The following is a 16906-nucleotide window of genomic DNA, read 5'->3' on the forward strand; positions in this document are numbered from 1 at the left end:
ACCAACAAAACCGATCAAGAGTTTTGATCTGGACTGGGACCAAACCGTAATTTAACGCTCTCTCCCAGATATGTCCACACTGCAATTTCAGGTCCGACAGCAGCGCCATCCAGTAGCCCAGTAACTGTAATCCAGCCAGTGAGGCTAACGAAGGCTGTGGGCTTCAACGGGGCTGCACAGGCTGCCAGGGACCCTCGGATTGTTGGGCTGAGCTGCAGCCCATGCTGCCACGTCATCCCGGTGGGTTTTTTTGATGGGGCAGAACAGGTATGGGCAGTACTCGTTCCGAGCTGGCGGTGGTGGAAGCATCCCTGCAGGGAGAGCCGAGATGCTGTGATGCCATCTACAGGGGATCATTCAGCTCAGCACAAGGTCCATGGGGCCAGATGCTCCCGCTCAGCTCCAAGCGCTCCCAAGGAGCCCAGCGCCTGGCTCTTCGACGCTGAGCTGGCTAGGAAGCTCAGGCCTTTGTGTAGCTGCTTAAGAAAGGAGCTCTTTGAAAATGCAAAGCCTGGGGGTGATGGATGTTGAGCTCTCCTAGAAATCCAGACCTCACACTGGTTCAAAGGTATCAGACAGGCAGCCCTGAACACTTCCAAGAGCAGAAAAGTCTTATCCTAGGACAATTTTCCAGCATGCTCCATTCCTTCTAAAAAAACATCGGTCACTTTACATCCCGTACAATCCACGGCCGCTCTGCTAAGCCAGGACCCACGTGACCGCCAGCTATATTTCTGATGCAAAACCTCTTCCATGGTTTGCTCTGACATCTGAGTCAGGAGGAAATCAGATCCCAGTCCCTATGAGGAAGGTGAGGGACCGAGGGGGCACCATTCCCTCCCCAGATTTCTGCTTACTCAGCACCCCTGACACCACCGGGTCCTGCAACTGGAAGCAGCGTGGCTGAGGGCTTGGAAAGCAAAGTCTGGGGGTTAGTCCCTTTTTATATTCAGGCTGGGCTTAGTGCCAAGGTGCTTTCTATGCACACAAGATTCACAGTGATTTTGTGCCAGTGTATACTTAACCCCACACATAAATAATAGCTCTGCATTCAGTAGGTAATGCCATTAATTGCCCTCACATTACCTTTCCCTTTCAGGCTGCACAGAAGGAATCCCAGAAGGGGAATGTCAGCCTCATGTCAGTGCAGAATTGGAGCTATCCCCTGAGCTGCACGGTTTCTGACCTGAACAGGAGCTCTGGGAAAGTTGTAACTTCACAGATGCTATCCAGCTACAGGCTTCTCACCCTGAGTTGGTTTTCACAGCACACGGCTGCACGCTAGCTTGAACTTTGCCTCTGATCAGGTCCCATCCCATATAAACCCTCCTTGCACGGGCACAGCGAGCCCACGCAGATCATGTATTTCTTTGCACACACACATAATTTCTGCTACGTGCCTCCCCTCAACCCAGACATGCAGCTTGGACTTCACACGACTTTAGGCACCCAGCCGTTCTCTCCCAAGCCTCTCCTTATCCCTGTTTATTCCACAAGGGAGCAGGGAGATTTCCCCTCCATGTTTTTTTCCCTCCATGGTCTTTTCCCTTCTACTCACAGATCACAGCACCAAGAGTCCCGCAGCCACCCTGTACCTCCAATGTCTGGGAAATTGGTTACAGTCCCCAAAGCATGGACCTCTCTGCCTCAATCAGCCCTGGCAGCTGCAAGTCTGCCCACCAGAGCAAGGACAAGAAGGATGGAGGATAGGGAGAAGAGGTAGCCCAGGGTATCTGCTTCTCAGGGGCTTAGCTGAGGCTGGATTTGTGGGCTGCTGAGTAATTAGGAGAGAAGATCTTTATCAGCTAGGAGCTGGGGCTGGCTGGTGGTTCCTGCTGTTGATATTGTGGCAAAGTGGTTAAGGGTGGGTGAGAGGAGAGAGAAAAACAAGTCTGATTCCTGTAGACACTGCCGGAGGGTCCTGTCGCCTTCTTGCCAGTCCCCTGGGCTGACTACGAGCCCATGGGATCCAGCAGCTGGGCAAGGCTCAACCCTCACCCTCCACAGTTTTGGCACCAGGGAAGCCTCTCCTTGCACCCCCTTGGGAGCACGCAGCCCTGGGTTCCCCTCCTCCAGACTGGGAAAGCAGCATAGCACCGGGATGTGTCACTGACCCGGAGAGATACGCCAACGCGCAGGTGTCACGAGAGACACATGGATCAGGACACACACGGAGACACACAGCTCCAAGGAGCAGCGAAAACCCAGCGAGAGCACGGCGAAGGGAAGAGACGCATACACAGCGCAGAGAGCAAATCTAGCCTTTGCAGTCAAACCTGCTGTTTCCCATGCATTATGTTAAAAATAGTAGTTTAAATCCCAGCTTCACGCCTGCCCTGCTCCTGTGAATTGCTCTCCCTGGTCCCCACTGCAAGGCACCTGGCTGAGCCAGGGACAAGAGCATGGGCTACCAGTTCGGGTGATATCCAAGGTCTAATCCGTCACTTCCCAGGGCTCCTCTGAACTCAGGCTCCCCTGCCCAGACCCTGCAGGGGTGTTTTCTCCCTTTAGCTCACATTCACTCCTGGCCTCCCCAGTCCTCCCTGTGCAACATCATCTGCTCCGCTGCCCACTGCCAAGCACAGACCTGCCCGTGTCAGCCTCCATTTGTGGTGCAGCACCTGCTTTGCTCTTAATGCCGTCTTACTCCCATGTTACCTCCGCTCCTCCCCTCCCCCAGACAGGGAGATGCAGCCATGGATGAGGATTTAGGAGAGCTGAGATCTCCCTCTAGCTCCTGTTAGTAGGTGGATGATCGTGATGGAAACGACATGCTGCTTTCTGTCCCCATTTCCCTATGCAGAATGGAAATTGTGTGCAAGGGCTGAGGCGTGTTGTTGTTCTTCACTCTGGCTCTTTACAGGATGGTGCCCAAACCCCACCAGTCCTTCAGCCCTCCACCATACGGGCTTTAATATCACCCAAACCATTTGCTGAGCTTTGTCATAGTCATTCCTTGTCCCCTCCCAGCCTCAACAATGCCACTGACCACGTTGCTCCACGGACCCCAGCAACCCTTCACCCTGCTCGGAGCCCGTCCAGCCGCTCTGCTGCCTGCTGCGAGCTGTGCAAGCACCTTGTGTCCACAAGCATCATGGGTCCACCCTGGCCTGGGGGAGCTGACACGCCGCTCTTCATTCCAGCAGGATGAAGAGTCTTGCAAGTTTCCATGGCCTGACCTTCCATCACCATCAGGGAATTTCTCTCGGGCACTTTGCTGGGAGCAGTAAATCAATCCCTGCTGGTAACCTGATACACGTTACACTTCATACCTTTCTATCTACAAGGCCAGCCTGCCCGGCAAGGCGCGCTGCTGATGCGGTCACATAGAAACTACCTTTCTCTTGTGCACAAACCAGCCCTAAATGAGCACAGGAGCTGCCTGGCACGAAAGGGACTGGTTTTGCACAGCACCGCGCAGCCCCGGGCTCCAGCACGGGCTGGAAGTGCTCTGTCAGCACTTGTGAACCCAGGGCTTGCCAGAAGTCCCAGTAAACTCCACCTCTGAGCTTCATCTCTCTGGAAATAACGAGGAGAGGATGGCCAGGCTCCCCCCCCCCCCCGCCCCAGACCCCAGCTTGGAGCTCAGTGTCTCTTTCTCCTTCTGTTCGCTCTCCCACCACCATCTCTGCCGGAGATGCGGTCTACCTGGGAGGGCTGTGGCAGGGGAAAGGGAGCCCTGGGCTCCGGGCTGGCTCCGTGGAGGAGCCTGCCCCAGCACTCGTAGGGAGGCGAGAGCCAGATCAGCTGCATTCCAGGGCACGAGATGCCCTGTGAAGTGGGAAGGCCCCGGGCCAGACCGCTCCTAAATCCTGAAGGTGCCAGAGTGGTGTGGGTTGGAAGAACAGGTCGGGGCTGCCGCCCCGAACGGGAGCGTGGGGACGGTCTGTTTGTACGAGGTTGCACAGAACAGCCGGCTCCGCGGTTGAGAAAGAGGAGAGGGTGTGAGGGAGGAGGTGAGGGGAGCAGTGGGACCCGGGGTGTAGGAGTTCTTCCCTCGGATGTCACCTCCGCACCCGAGCCATCCCCTGGCAATGCAGGGCTGGGATGAACCACGGGGATTCGGGAGGGAGAAGGACCAGTGATGCAAAGGGCTCGTGTGTTTGGCAGAGGACACCCATGCTCTGAGCCACACGGGCACCAACCGGGGGCCACTCAGTAATGCTAGCACAGGGCTAAGCCCAGGCTAGCTGGCCTGGGTATACTTATTCCATCTTGGTACCACGCTAACCCACTTATCTGGCTGTGGGATTGAAGCGACTTTGTTTCTGGCCGGCTCGGAGCTTTGGGGAAACGACCACGTAGGCATGAAGTTGCGGAGAAATGGGTTTCAGACAGGCTTGAAGAGGGCGAGTTTGGTACTGATCCCAGCTCTGATCCCATTCTCCAGCCCTAAGAGCTGGAGAATATCCCTACCACAGGATATTCTGCAGATGCCTAGCTCCTGGACAAGAAGAGCCCTTCTGCTGTCTCTGTGCAGGATGCACAGATGGACCAAGATTTGGGGACGATACGTGGTCCCTCCTCGGGCCTCGGAAGCAGGATTTAGCTCTTGCTGTGCCTTCTCTCCTGCCGGGTTAGCCTCACCCTCCCCACAACCGCAGAGCCCCAGCGTGCCCCACCCCGGCACCCTGCATCCCGGCCCCACGTGTTCGCCTGACATAATTGCCCCACCACACAGTCATACCGCTGCACAATCCCGAGCAGCCGGCATCTCACCACACCATCGCACACGCGCGCACGCAAATATTTATGGAGAAGATTCACATTTCTTTACCAACAAACTTGAAAGCATTTTAAAAAAAAAAAAAAAAAAAAAAAAGGGCGCCAATAAAATGATACCTTCCAGCCAACTTGCAGTGTCTGGGAGTGATGCTGCTCTTGCTCCCTTCTGGCCTGAGTGGTTAGCCAATTTTTGGGGCCTTGCCAGGGTGTTTCCGTTAGAAGGGGAAACTGATTACATGAGTCAGGTGTTTCTTTGGTACAATTCTGGTTATTTACAGAGCTCCCAGAGAGACAGCTGCCTCTTTCAGACACTCATATCTACTTTTCCAGGTGTGCTATGCCCTCAAAATACATCTTTCTCTTGTTCCTTCCCTTGCCCAAATGGACACAATCGTCTCTGTTTGCTGTATATTCAAGCATAATGTGATCAGGCATGCCATGAGGCTACCAGCTTAAGTCCTAGGACATCCTCTTATTTCAGCTGCTACTGGCTGAAGAGGCACTTAGTAATTTCTTCCATTATCTTTGAACCCAAGATGGCCAGGAGCCCCCTCCACTTTTCTACATAGAAGTCCATGTATGGGATTCATGTTTGCTGGCTGAAAAAAAAGGAAAAATGTTCTGTGCTGGAGCATAACCTTCACCTAAAGTTATTTTATTGTCTTTTTCACCTTGAAAAAAACCCAGATTAATTTGAAATCAAAACACTGCTTTGAACCCCCAAAATTTAATTTCATTTCTGATCTTTTTGAAACAAAGCAAACATTTGAACTTCCTCCAGATTTTCCCTCCTGCCTTCTCCAAACTAAACTGCCAAATTCAATCCAAATTCATGAGTAGTTTTGGTCTCTCTTTTGATCATCATGCCCTGAAACATCATTCCTGGTGCATTTGCTTTCACGAAAAAGGCTTTGTTCAGTTCTCGAAAAAACATCTCTGCCTGTTCCAGAGATCACAATGTTACCGACAGCATCTCCCAGCATAACAGTACTCTGCGCTATGATCTGCTCTGACATACAGCCCACTGCGGAAGGCTGACGTGGACCATCATGCCCAGTGCCTGGAGCCTTCCCCTATAGCCAGACAACCACAGCACACTCGCCCCACAGGTAACTCCCACCATATCGGCCGGCAAACAGCAGGGGTCTTATAGCTATACATTCAGCCCAAGCAAAACTCAGCAAAGTTAGCTGCTTTGACAACGACTACTGAAATTGATAAAAGACCCCACAGATTCAGAAAAGCGTCAGATTCTGCACAGCATGCTAAGGAACCCATGACCCAGTTTGGATTGGGTCTGGAATACTGAGATCCCAATGCTATCCAGAGCAATTGAGTGGCTCTCATAAAGAAGATATAACACAAAAATCTCAAAATGGTGGCAATGTGAATCTTAGAGCAGCTGTCACATCTTCTGGAAGTAGCATGATGCTCCACAGAGTTACACAGCTCTGCTCTGGGTATCACAGGGCAAGTCTCCAACTTTTAAGTTCTTTCCTCAGCAGGATGCTGAAGTCACTCTTCCAAGGAGCTTCTTTCTTCTTGGAGTATAAAGTCATTGTACCTGCACTGGACACTCTATCCTGGCTCTGAATGTAGTTGCAGGCTAAATTGCAAGCTGAGTTTGGCTAATCTAAATCCATAAGGAAACACATGACACAGAGTTTTGGGAGAAGTTTGATAACAGGTTTTGATCATGCCCATCTCTAGACGGAGGTCTCTTCTCTAACAGATTCTGTCCATGCATCCACAGAAGAGAAAGAGAAGCACCTTCGAGGGAATTTAACAAAGATGGGGAGACAACACTAGAGCGATATTCCTAGGGAAAAACATTCAGGCTTTGGTGAGAAGTAGAGATCCCAAGTATTTTGTGAAGCTTAAGAAGCCCACTGCATTTAAAGATGAGTCAGAAATCAGGAAGATCATACTCAAGCTCATCTTCTCTGGGGCTCCAGTGCCTCCTAATGAGCCCTGTGCTTTGTTTTCATTCTGGTGTTCTCGGTTAAACTTTATCTCTAGCCATGCTTCATTATTATTTATATTAGGATAGCGCCCGGGGGCCTTCACCCAGCTCCAAGCCCCACTGTGCTGAGCACTGCACAGACATGCTCATGGAGAGAGCCCAGCCCTGCAAGGCTTCCAGTCTCACTAGACAAAGGAAATATTATTATCCCCATCACCCCCACTTTGAGGAGCAGTCCAGAAAGACTCGGGGAAGTGCCCAGGGTCACAGAGGGTTTCCACCTCCAGCCTATGCTCTATTGCCTTAAGCTAAATTCCCAAGTAGCCAAATCTGTCATGACTTCATTGCGTTGAATGATGCCACAAGCTAAAAGTAGGTTCTTTGTCTCCTGTTCCACAACGTGGGGCAGAAAAGAGGGGAATGGCAGGATTCCTCTTTGTCCAAGCGCCCTGTCTAAAGCCTGCTAAAGTCACTGAGAGCGTCTTTCCATGAGCTCAGTTAATACTGGATCAGGTGTCTTTGACATACTCTGGATAACCCTCATGCCCATCCCTAACTTCTTCCTGACTCAGTTTCCCCACCACCATGAAGCTGGGATCATGCGCAAAGCACAAGCATTGGTTTTGCTGGTGCCAGCGCAGGCAGGGGCAGAACAAGATGAGATCACCCAAGAATGTCCTGGGAAGAAGAGGACTCCTCCGGGATGTCTTCATCCCCACGAGGAAGGAAGTGGAGGGGGTATAAATCACCACGGCTTTACCTTATCAGAAATCAAAATCTCTGCAGCTGATCCAAGCCCAGACTGCCGTGGGCATCCCTATTGCTTTTCCTGTCAGTTCCCTTGTTGTTAGAAAGGCAAGTACAGAACAGCACATGCAAACAACACAATTAGGATTGTATGTGCTAATAAGGGTTTCGGCACCATGTGGCTTTAATATGCAGCGATCAGAGAATTTTCCCTGGCTCCTCTCCCCAAAGAGTTATTTGCTTAGGCTGCCTTGCTTAGTTGCCTGGGAGCTCTCAGCACCTCGCACTCACTCCAGCAACGTCCTCCACCCCAGCAAGGCCACCTATTGAGGTTCTCCCTACCACGTATGCTCCACCAAGCAGGAATGAAAACATTGCTCCAGACGCAGTCTGAACTGCACCCTCTGCCCGGATCCCCTTATCTTGTCTCAGAGTCTGGGAGGTTCATTTCCCAAAGGGGCTCCCTCCAACATGCCCCCAGACGTGCCAGCAGCTGGCACTTCATCTCTGTTGGCATCATCTCTGGCAAGATCCAAACTGGCAGTGGCAAACTGGCATAGCAGGATCATGCACCAGCAACACTCTTTATAAGAACAATCCTTAGCACATGTGGGTCTGTGCTTTTCATCCAACTCACCTTCCTTTACATGTGGAGGTCAGAATGACTTCCAGGTGGGGAAACTGAGGCCTAGAGCAGAGAACAAATATTGTGACTTTGCCCAGTGGTTACAGCACAGCACTCAGTGTAGGCTTCAGCTCTGCCACTGCCACTTATGTTGTCCCTGAGTGTGTCACCTCACCCTTTGCAATTCTTTGGCTTCTCAGACTCGTTTTGAAGCCTGTCAATGAGTGATGCTGTGTTAGAACTGGATGTAAGGGACCTTGTCCTGGTCACATCCCATCCCCACACCTCAGCTGCACTCCAGCCAAATTCTTTGACATTCAGATCACAAATGGGCACGTAAATAAAGATCGACCTGGTCCCTCTGGTTGCTGGGAGCAGATCAGCAAAGTCAAAGTAATACCCCCCATTTCCAGGCATCACTCACTCCCAGCAGTGAGATGGCTCTGGGCCATGGAAGGCAGAGGTGGAGACTATATTTTCTCAAGGCTTTTGCTAAGAGGATGTCTAAAGAAGCAGAAGAGGAGGGGGTGGAGGCCATTGAACTCCAGAATAGTGAACTGCATGGTCATTTCTGACCAGTTTGGGATTTGGAGCAATTGCCACCAGGGGATTGCTGCTACCACTGAAACAGAATTAGAGACAGGCCACATGGCAACATGTGTGAGCACCAGGGCTAGCCCCAGGACAGCCACAAAGGGTGACAGCACCATCTTCTGTCCACCCCAGCAGCAGTGGCTGAGACAGGATGGTGGTTGCTCTGCTACAGCTCAGGGATCTCTGTACCTCCCTGCTCCTCTCAGGAATAAGCAGAAGGATGCTCCACAGAAACCCTTTGGATGCAAAAAGTTATATCAGGCTCCCCACTCACAACGGAGGTGGCACCCGCAGAATCGACCACCTGCCTTCTGCCAAATAACGTAATGCTTTCTGTTCTCCCCAGGGACCTAATTAGCTGGGTCCATGCTGGTCTGCAAACCCCTTGTACCTCCCCTGTCAGCTGTGTGCCTCCTCCTTCTGCCACCCACCCGCACACGCAGATGAGGCAGGAGCCAGCTGAATGACACAGCCGCATGGCATCGTGCCCCATGTACTTTCAACCCAGCCGGTCCCTCTCCCTTGGGTGGCTCCAGTGTCCGAGAGCACCAAGCAGTGCTGACAACCAGGAACATAAACAGGTGCTGCCTTTAGGGCTGTGGAGCAAGGTCAGTTGGGTGCTCCTCCTGAAAGCAAAGTGGGTGACCAAAAACTTCCAGCCTCATGGCTTTTTTTCCTTGTAACGTTTATGGGAGAGGCTTGTGTCCATGAACAGCCTTGGCTGTCCCCTACCCTGGTTCTCACTGCTGCGACCACATAACTGCAGCTGGTGGACTCCCCAGGTCTCTTGCAGCCATTGCACCGCACCATCCCGGAGAAGAGGGCAGGGACTCGGGGACCTCAAAGCTCCTGCAGGATGAGCAACCTGTTATTTCTCACTGACAACCCTGCTGAGGAGTTATTTTGGTCGAGGCAGGTTCTCTTGAAGTCTCTCAGGCATGTGGGGAGATGCAAAGGCGCCCAGAGCTGTGTGATCCCCCAGCAAAACTGCTTGCTCAAGGGCTTCAAGAAAGTCTTTCTGAAGGAAATCTCAAGCTCTGGGAGGCTCCGGCCACAGTGCCAGCGGGATGCACAGCTCTCTGGAGAAGGGTGCGGCCCACCGAGAAGCTTAGCACGGCACATGAAAGGGGACGCCAGCGAGATCAAGTAAGAGATCTTGGGGACGTTGCTGAGATTTTCTACCTTAATTCCCCTCTAAGCCAAACAAGATCTCCCTCATCTGGTTGAAGTTCCCCCCACCCATCCCTCTGCAAAAATGTTGGGCTCTGCCTTGGCGCAGCTGAACAGAGACATCTTGCGGTAATGAGGCACTCGGCACTGGGGAAGGGAAGGAAAGTCTTCCCTTGGGCCCGAGAATTGCAAACAGACCTGTCGGATGGGGAAAACTCTTACCTGTGGTAGGAAAGGCTGCAGTGCTGCACAGGAGATGGCTGCCAGGGATACTGGTGGGATAAATATTGACAATCAGGATCAGCTTCTGTAATCTGGGTTTATGGTACCTACAGACCCGCACGCCTTGCCAGCACTAACTGGCTTGCCTGCGAGGCAAGGAAGAACCAGTATCCTAAATTCATAGATGGTGGGAAGGGGACTGGGAGGTGTCAAGGCACTGTGGAGAGATGTGTCCTATCCAAGCCAGCCAGAAAACCTAAAACCAAGCCAAAAGCTGCACTCTGGGCAGTCAGTACCCTCCCCACAGCGCTGCCTTTTCCCTGCAGTGACTCATTCCCCTGCAAAATTCCCCTCCTGTGACCCTACACAAACAATTTCTTGCCACTGCCATAGGGGATGTTCTGCAGCACAGAATTACTGCGTTGTCCGACATGGGTGCACTGCTGTCCTTTGAGAGCCTGCCTGCACACAGCTGCCCTGGGACTCGCGCCTTTATCTTTGGTGTAATGGGTAATGGCTAACAACCAGGAGGTGAGGCTAGGAAATAGGCTTAGCATCCAAAATCTATTAGGATAGCATAAAGGCACCAAGTGCTTCCCCTTTTCCACCCACAGACAAGCTCTGTCTCCATCCTGCTGGTGTGCCAGCAAGACTCACTAAAATGTTCGTAATCAATTGTAGGAAATACTGAGATGCTAGAACTTTAAAAATCATTCCCCAACAGCTGACATTAGAACAGGTCTAATATTTTTTGGTAGCACAGTGATGGAACACTTGGCTTTCTTTGCATCTAGTCTCGTTGGCATCTTAGTGGCATGGACAGCAGCAAACACAGCCTGTGGCTGGGAGCCTGATCAGGCGGAGCAAACTGTCTTTATAAGAGCCAGCTGCAATTTTCTAAACTAAAAACTGAAGATCTCTTAATATTACAGACTTTGAAATTAATAAAAAGAGAAGGCATTCCAACAATTTTCCTACAAGCTCCCCTTTTTCTTCCCAATCATCTCATATTACTTGTAAGTACTACTGCAATGACCAAAACCCCTTATCAGAATATAGATCCCATTGTTCTAACTGCTGTGTAAACACAGATGAAAAGATAAATTATGCTCAGGGGCCTGAGGGCATCTTTAAAGCATCACAATTGTTATTATTATTTAAAAACACGGGAGCGGAACTTCAGCTGCTAATAACCAACAACAGTTGAATTCATCTCAGCGAAGTCATGTGCATTTCCATCTGCTGAAAAGATGAAGCAAAAAACCTCAAAACCTGGTCTTCAGTTCAGAATATGGCATTGGAAGTGGGAACATAAATTATGAAATAATAGCAAAAGATTGTAGTTAAAGCTTGCGTTGTTATGGAAAAACTATTTGCAAAAAGCAAACCATTTGATACTTTATAATTAATCAGGAATTACTTCAAAGCCAGATCTACCTTACTTTCTGTGGTTTCCTTATGCTAAGATCATCCATTATTAAGATTTCCCAAAGCACTTGAAGTGAATACATGTCTTTGACAGCTGGAACTACTAACCAATGGTAACACCTGCCTGTTGTAATCTAATTTGTTGCATTTTTCTAGTCACTTTGAAGGTGGAAGTCACACATGCACATGCATGTGCACAGACACCCACACACGTCTCCGGCATATTACACTGCTATCAGAGCTCCCAGGGTGTTCAGGGAGAGGTAGGAACCACCAGTCCCTCCCAGCCAGCCCTGCTCTTTGCTGCTGCCATTCTCGGTGGTCAGATATTGCAGGACACGATAAGCCACAGACGGTCACATAGGTTTGGCGATTTGTTCAATGCCTTGTTTGATACGGAGCTCACCTTCCCCACTGTGTGCAGAAGACCCGGTCCCTCTCCTCTGACATCCATTTTGCCACTTTCCCTGCGCTCCTGCTCAGAATCACACATCTGCATCAATGAAAGATGACGGGAAGCTTGCGCAGTCTCTGGATTTGTAGGCAAATTTTTAGTATTTTCTTTTTGCCTAATATCCGGACATTTGGTGCCTGGGCCATGCATAAGCCTGGGTGCTGGATAAAAACCCCAAAGTCTAGGGAAGATTGTCACTGGACTGGTAGAGGCAGCACATAATGTCACATTTTTGGTAAACAACCAGGCTCATCAGCTGAGAGCCTTGCACTGAGTCCCGTGCAGTAAAATCAAGAAATCAAGTTCACTTTTGCTTGCTATATAATTGCCTTCAGTCCTGGCTTTTCACAATGATCTCGAAGTGCTTTAGACACATGGGTGTGTGGGGCTGGCAGCTCGCCTGCCTCCAGAGCGTGAAGGAACTACACGACTCTCAATCTGAACTATCTGACTTGTATGTTTTCCTGGGCTGTGAATCTCATGCAAAGACTCACGCGTGGCTAGCTTCCAGTCCAAGCAGGAAATACCACAAGATCAGCTTTTCCCATCAAGCTTCAGTCCTTTCCCTCTCAGCTCTGGCAGGAAGCTGAAAAGACAGGACATTTGGAAGTGCTGGGGAAGCTCACCGAAAGGCTTGGTCAGAAAGGCATGGCAGGTTAAACAGGCATCCACCCTTACTTCAACTTAGGGGTTGTCCTGCCCCACTCTTTCTTTTGCAATTCATTTTCTCCATGAAAAAAATAGCTTTTTTCAGACCTGTTTATCTTGTTGCATAGGAGTCAGGCTGATCAGTGAGCATCCTTGGGGCAGACTTAGCCATTTCCTATGGTCCATCCTCTCTATCCAGCACCTGAGAGCCTGCGTCGCTGCTTTGGGACTGACAACAGCTCCAAAACATTGCATGGCCCCTGCTTTCCTCTCTCCTGTGCTTGCTGTGCATCAAACAGAGAAATGCCAGGGATAGAGGCCAGGGGAAATACTGGTTTGGCAGAGAGGGGCACGTCACAAGCACAGGAGGAGGTGTGATGGAGGAAGTATGAATAATTCTCACTGAGCAGCAAGCAAGCTCTGCTTTAGAGAAGACAGTACCTAATCCTTTACTGTTCATAAGAAGCAGCCTTCTAACCAGAGAGGAAAGGATTTTTTTATAAACCTCAGACCAAATTACTGCTCCCCAGGCCTAATCAAACACAGTTCGCAAAAGTATTGGCTGGCTGGGGGCTAAGTTTAGGAAGGTGTTTCCTTCCCTGCCTCCACTTTCAAACTAACCAGGATGAGGAGGAGTTCAAAGGCCTCAATTGTTTGTGGAACACTTTGAACACAGAAAGGGCCTTGGGCAGGGAGATGGATTGTGGCTAAAGCACAGGCCCAGCAGGCAAGAGACCTTGTCTGCATTCCCTGCTCAGCCACAGAATCAGCATATGACCCCGGAGTGCTGTTCTGTGCCTCAGTTTCCCCACTGGAGAAATCAGACTGAGGATCTGCCATGTGGGGCTGGTTAGAGTGTCTCAAAGGCTCAGTGAGTCCTTTGGATGGAGAATGCAAACGCTTCAAGCTCAAAGGTTTGTTCCTTGCTTCAAATGTGGTAGTGCTATGCCCCTCGCACTAGGCTTGGCACATGCCCAGAGCAAGACAACCCTTGTCTAAAGAGCTCCCCAGTCTAAATAGACAAGACGAACAAAGGGGTCCAGGGGGAAGAGATGACTTGCCTGATATACTGAAGGGAATGTACCAGAGGAATGAATGACTTGACTCCAGCAGTCCAAGAAAAACGCCCTAACGATATGCATAAACATTATAAACATGTATGATTGCTTCATTGTACACACTTCTCCTCTGGCTGAGGTCTCTGTTAATCAGGGCGCGATAAGGGCAGTGAATTTACCTCCTCCCCATCTACTCATGCTGTTTCCTTTCCATTTATTCAACGAACAATCCCTTTGAGCAAAGTCTTTATCTGAGTTTTACTGGCAGCTCACAGCGTTCCCTGCCAGCAACAGAGGCACAGAAAACCTGCCTGAGGCTCGAGGGTTTTAGGAATCCCATCTTTGCTACCTTATGGATGCCAACAGTCCCTGCCCAGAAAGGTGCTGGGGCTGGGAAAAATTCACGTGTAGAAACTGTGAGTCTGAATCTGCCTCAGCGAAGATATCAGTCGTATACTAGACATATCTCCTCCCAGGCTCAGCGCTCCTCGCAGCAAAAGATATTGGTTCGATGTAACCCTCAAGGTCAAAATGGGTCATGAACTTTTTCAACAGGTGACTCAGAGTCTTCTGCTACTGTGGGAAACGCCGGAGTGATTTTTCAGCTCAAGGGATGGCAGTTTATGCTTCTAGTAAGATTGCAGCTGCAGTTGTCTGCAGATGAAGCATGCATGCAGGTGTCACCTCAGCGAACCTGCCCATCACGAACCCATCGGCGAGCAGTTCCACAATGTCACGGCAGTCTTGAGAAAGAGGGAGACAGGGCTGACGGGAGTTGTGTGACGGGCAAGCATAAGGAGGAGAGAAAGAAAACAGTTCACAATTAAATAACAGAAAGAGGCCCTGCATCGCTCTAACTTGGAGCAGAAAAGCAAGACTAAGCCCTGGAAAGGGTTAATTCCATCCAGGTAAGTTCTTTCAAAGCTGAATTATTATGAGGCACATCCCATCTTAACCGCAGACATCTTCAAATCCTTGACGGAAAGCTCTCCGTGCAAAGTCAGACTTGTTGCAAAGGACCTGCCTGCTCAGAGCAGCTCTGTGTCACCTGTCAATCCTGGAGCCGCCTCCAGGGATGGGAGTCTCGAGTTACGGAGAGGAACACTCTGCGAGAGCTGGCGACAGCTCGCAGCGCAGGAGGCATTGTGCATTCCTCCCCGAGCTAAAAAAAGACGGTTGGGCTTTGATCTACGGGCTCCGTCTGCACCACAGTGAGACAATGCAGAAGGCCCTTGGGGAGGAGGAGGGGGGAGGTGGACTTGACAAGACATTCCCTAAACCAGTCTTCTCTTCAGGTCCTAGAATCAAAGGGGATGAGGGGGCGGGCATGGCACCGAGGATGAAAGCAGAGACGGAGCCTGGCAGAAGGGAAGATACCACAAAGAGCCGATCTGGGCCTCCTTCTAAGGCAGGGAAGGCTCCAGCAACATAGGACCAGATGGCTAAAGAGGATGGGAATGAGCCTGAAGATGTTTCTTCTCTTCCTTGGTTTGAATGCCAGCCAGGCCGATAGGAAATCGGTGCTGTCCATTGCTTGGTAGCCATGTACTTTATGCTTATGGGAACTGTAAAAACAGCCTTGCTGGCAGGCTCCATGGTTAGACCGGGGGTTGGATGGGCATGGAGACTGAACTCAACTCCTGGAAGCCTTGTCTGAAGGCAAGGAGGGGATGGCCACAGAAAGGAACCCCATTGCAGGGGCATTTTGGCATGCAAAAGTGGTTAATCTGGAGTCACAGCTCTGCCATGGGTGGGCGAGTGATGGAAAAGGTATCAAAACACAGGAAAGCCAGGGGACATAATTTCTTGGGAATGCCTATCTGTTAGGAAATCTACCTTTTGCATCCAGGGAAGACTCAAAGAGATGGAGACAAAAGGCGGGGGGGGGGGGGGGGGGGGGATGGGGATTATCAAAGCTTTTAAGATTTGCTGAAATAATGATTACCTCTGTCCAGCTGTCAATGCCCTGTGTCTGCCTGTCCCTTTAATCTCCTGTCTGGAGGAGGTGGCTACTTTGCTCTTGGAGCACCTCTCCTTTCGCCACTGGGCACTGCTGAGAAGACCTCATTGAACCCCAGCCCCTTGTGTCACTGTACAGTGTGACTGAACAATCTGCTTTCTAGATGTCTAAGAGGAGCCTGAACCTCAGCTCCCTGCCTCCTTTGGTGCCCCAGAGTTATTGAAATACAGAATCTAGAACTGGCAGAAAAAAATATTTTTCTCCATGCAGAAAACTTGCAGAGCAAAACTTAACCAAAACAGAAAAAATTCCAGAAGATTTCATTCTTCCCCCACCTCCACCAGAGTTTTCAGCTACAGAAACTTTAATTAGGACGGCCACTTCGGAAGCCTGAAGCTTCCATAGTCCATTTCCCCAAGTCTTTTAACTTTTTTCTCACTATTGTACGGGCATTTCCCAGTATATCTCACTACCTGCAAGGTTACAACAGTATCTAGATGAGTTACCTGACTGGAGCCCTACTACGTGTAGCACTGGGGATACAAAGGAAGATGCAGTCCCTTCCTCCAAGGAATGGGGGATAGAAAGGGATGCAGTGCATAAACAGAAGTTTGGGAAACTGAGGCAGGGAAAAGCTTGACAACTTGTTTAAAGCTGCACCGAGAACTTTGGAAGGGAAGCAGGTTTTCTGAAATCTAGGCCAATACTTTAACCGCAGGGTCATCCCTCCTTCTGTAAAGCACTGAACCTTCATTCAACCTTCAGAACAGTTCCCATATATTTATATAAATATATATATGTACACAACTGAGACATTATTGCTTGGGAATCTTCAGGCCCTGGGCCCTATCCCCACCCTTCGCACTCATTAATCCTCCTTTTTTCCTTCCTCACATTCATAAAGAATCTCCCCTCCAGCAGGGAGGATTGGTCTTGGCTCCCTCAGCAGCCCAGTGCTGCTCCTTCTCTCTGCCCACGGGGCTGCTGAGAACAAAGCGTGGCGCTCCTCTTCACCAGGGACACAGCTGCTCCTGTGATCCCAGCCCTTATCCCATCCAAGGCAGAAGCACAGATCCCCTGGGAATTTCTTCCCCTGCCACTATCCCCTTGGGCCATGGGTTCCTGCCTTCAGCCACCAGCAGAACCCAGTCTTTCATGTTGTTGCATAAACAAGGATGGTCTAGATGCAGGGAACGCTGCATATTTGAGACGGGAACAGCTGGAGTGATGGAATGGGGCTCAGGGATGTGACTGTGCTTCCTGGCTCCGTCACTGGCTTCCTGCATAGCCTTGAGCAAATTAATTTGCCTTC

This window comes from Accipiter gentilis, chromosome 5, assembly GCF_929443795.1.
Source record: "Accipiter gentilis chromosome 5, bAccGen1.1, whole genome shotgun sequence".
Taxonomy (NCBI): Eukaryota; Metazoa; Chordata; class Aves; order Accipitriformes; family Accipitridae; genus Astur; species Astur gentilis.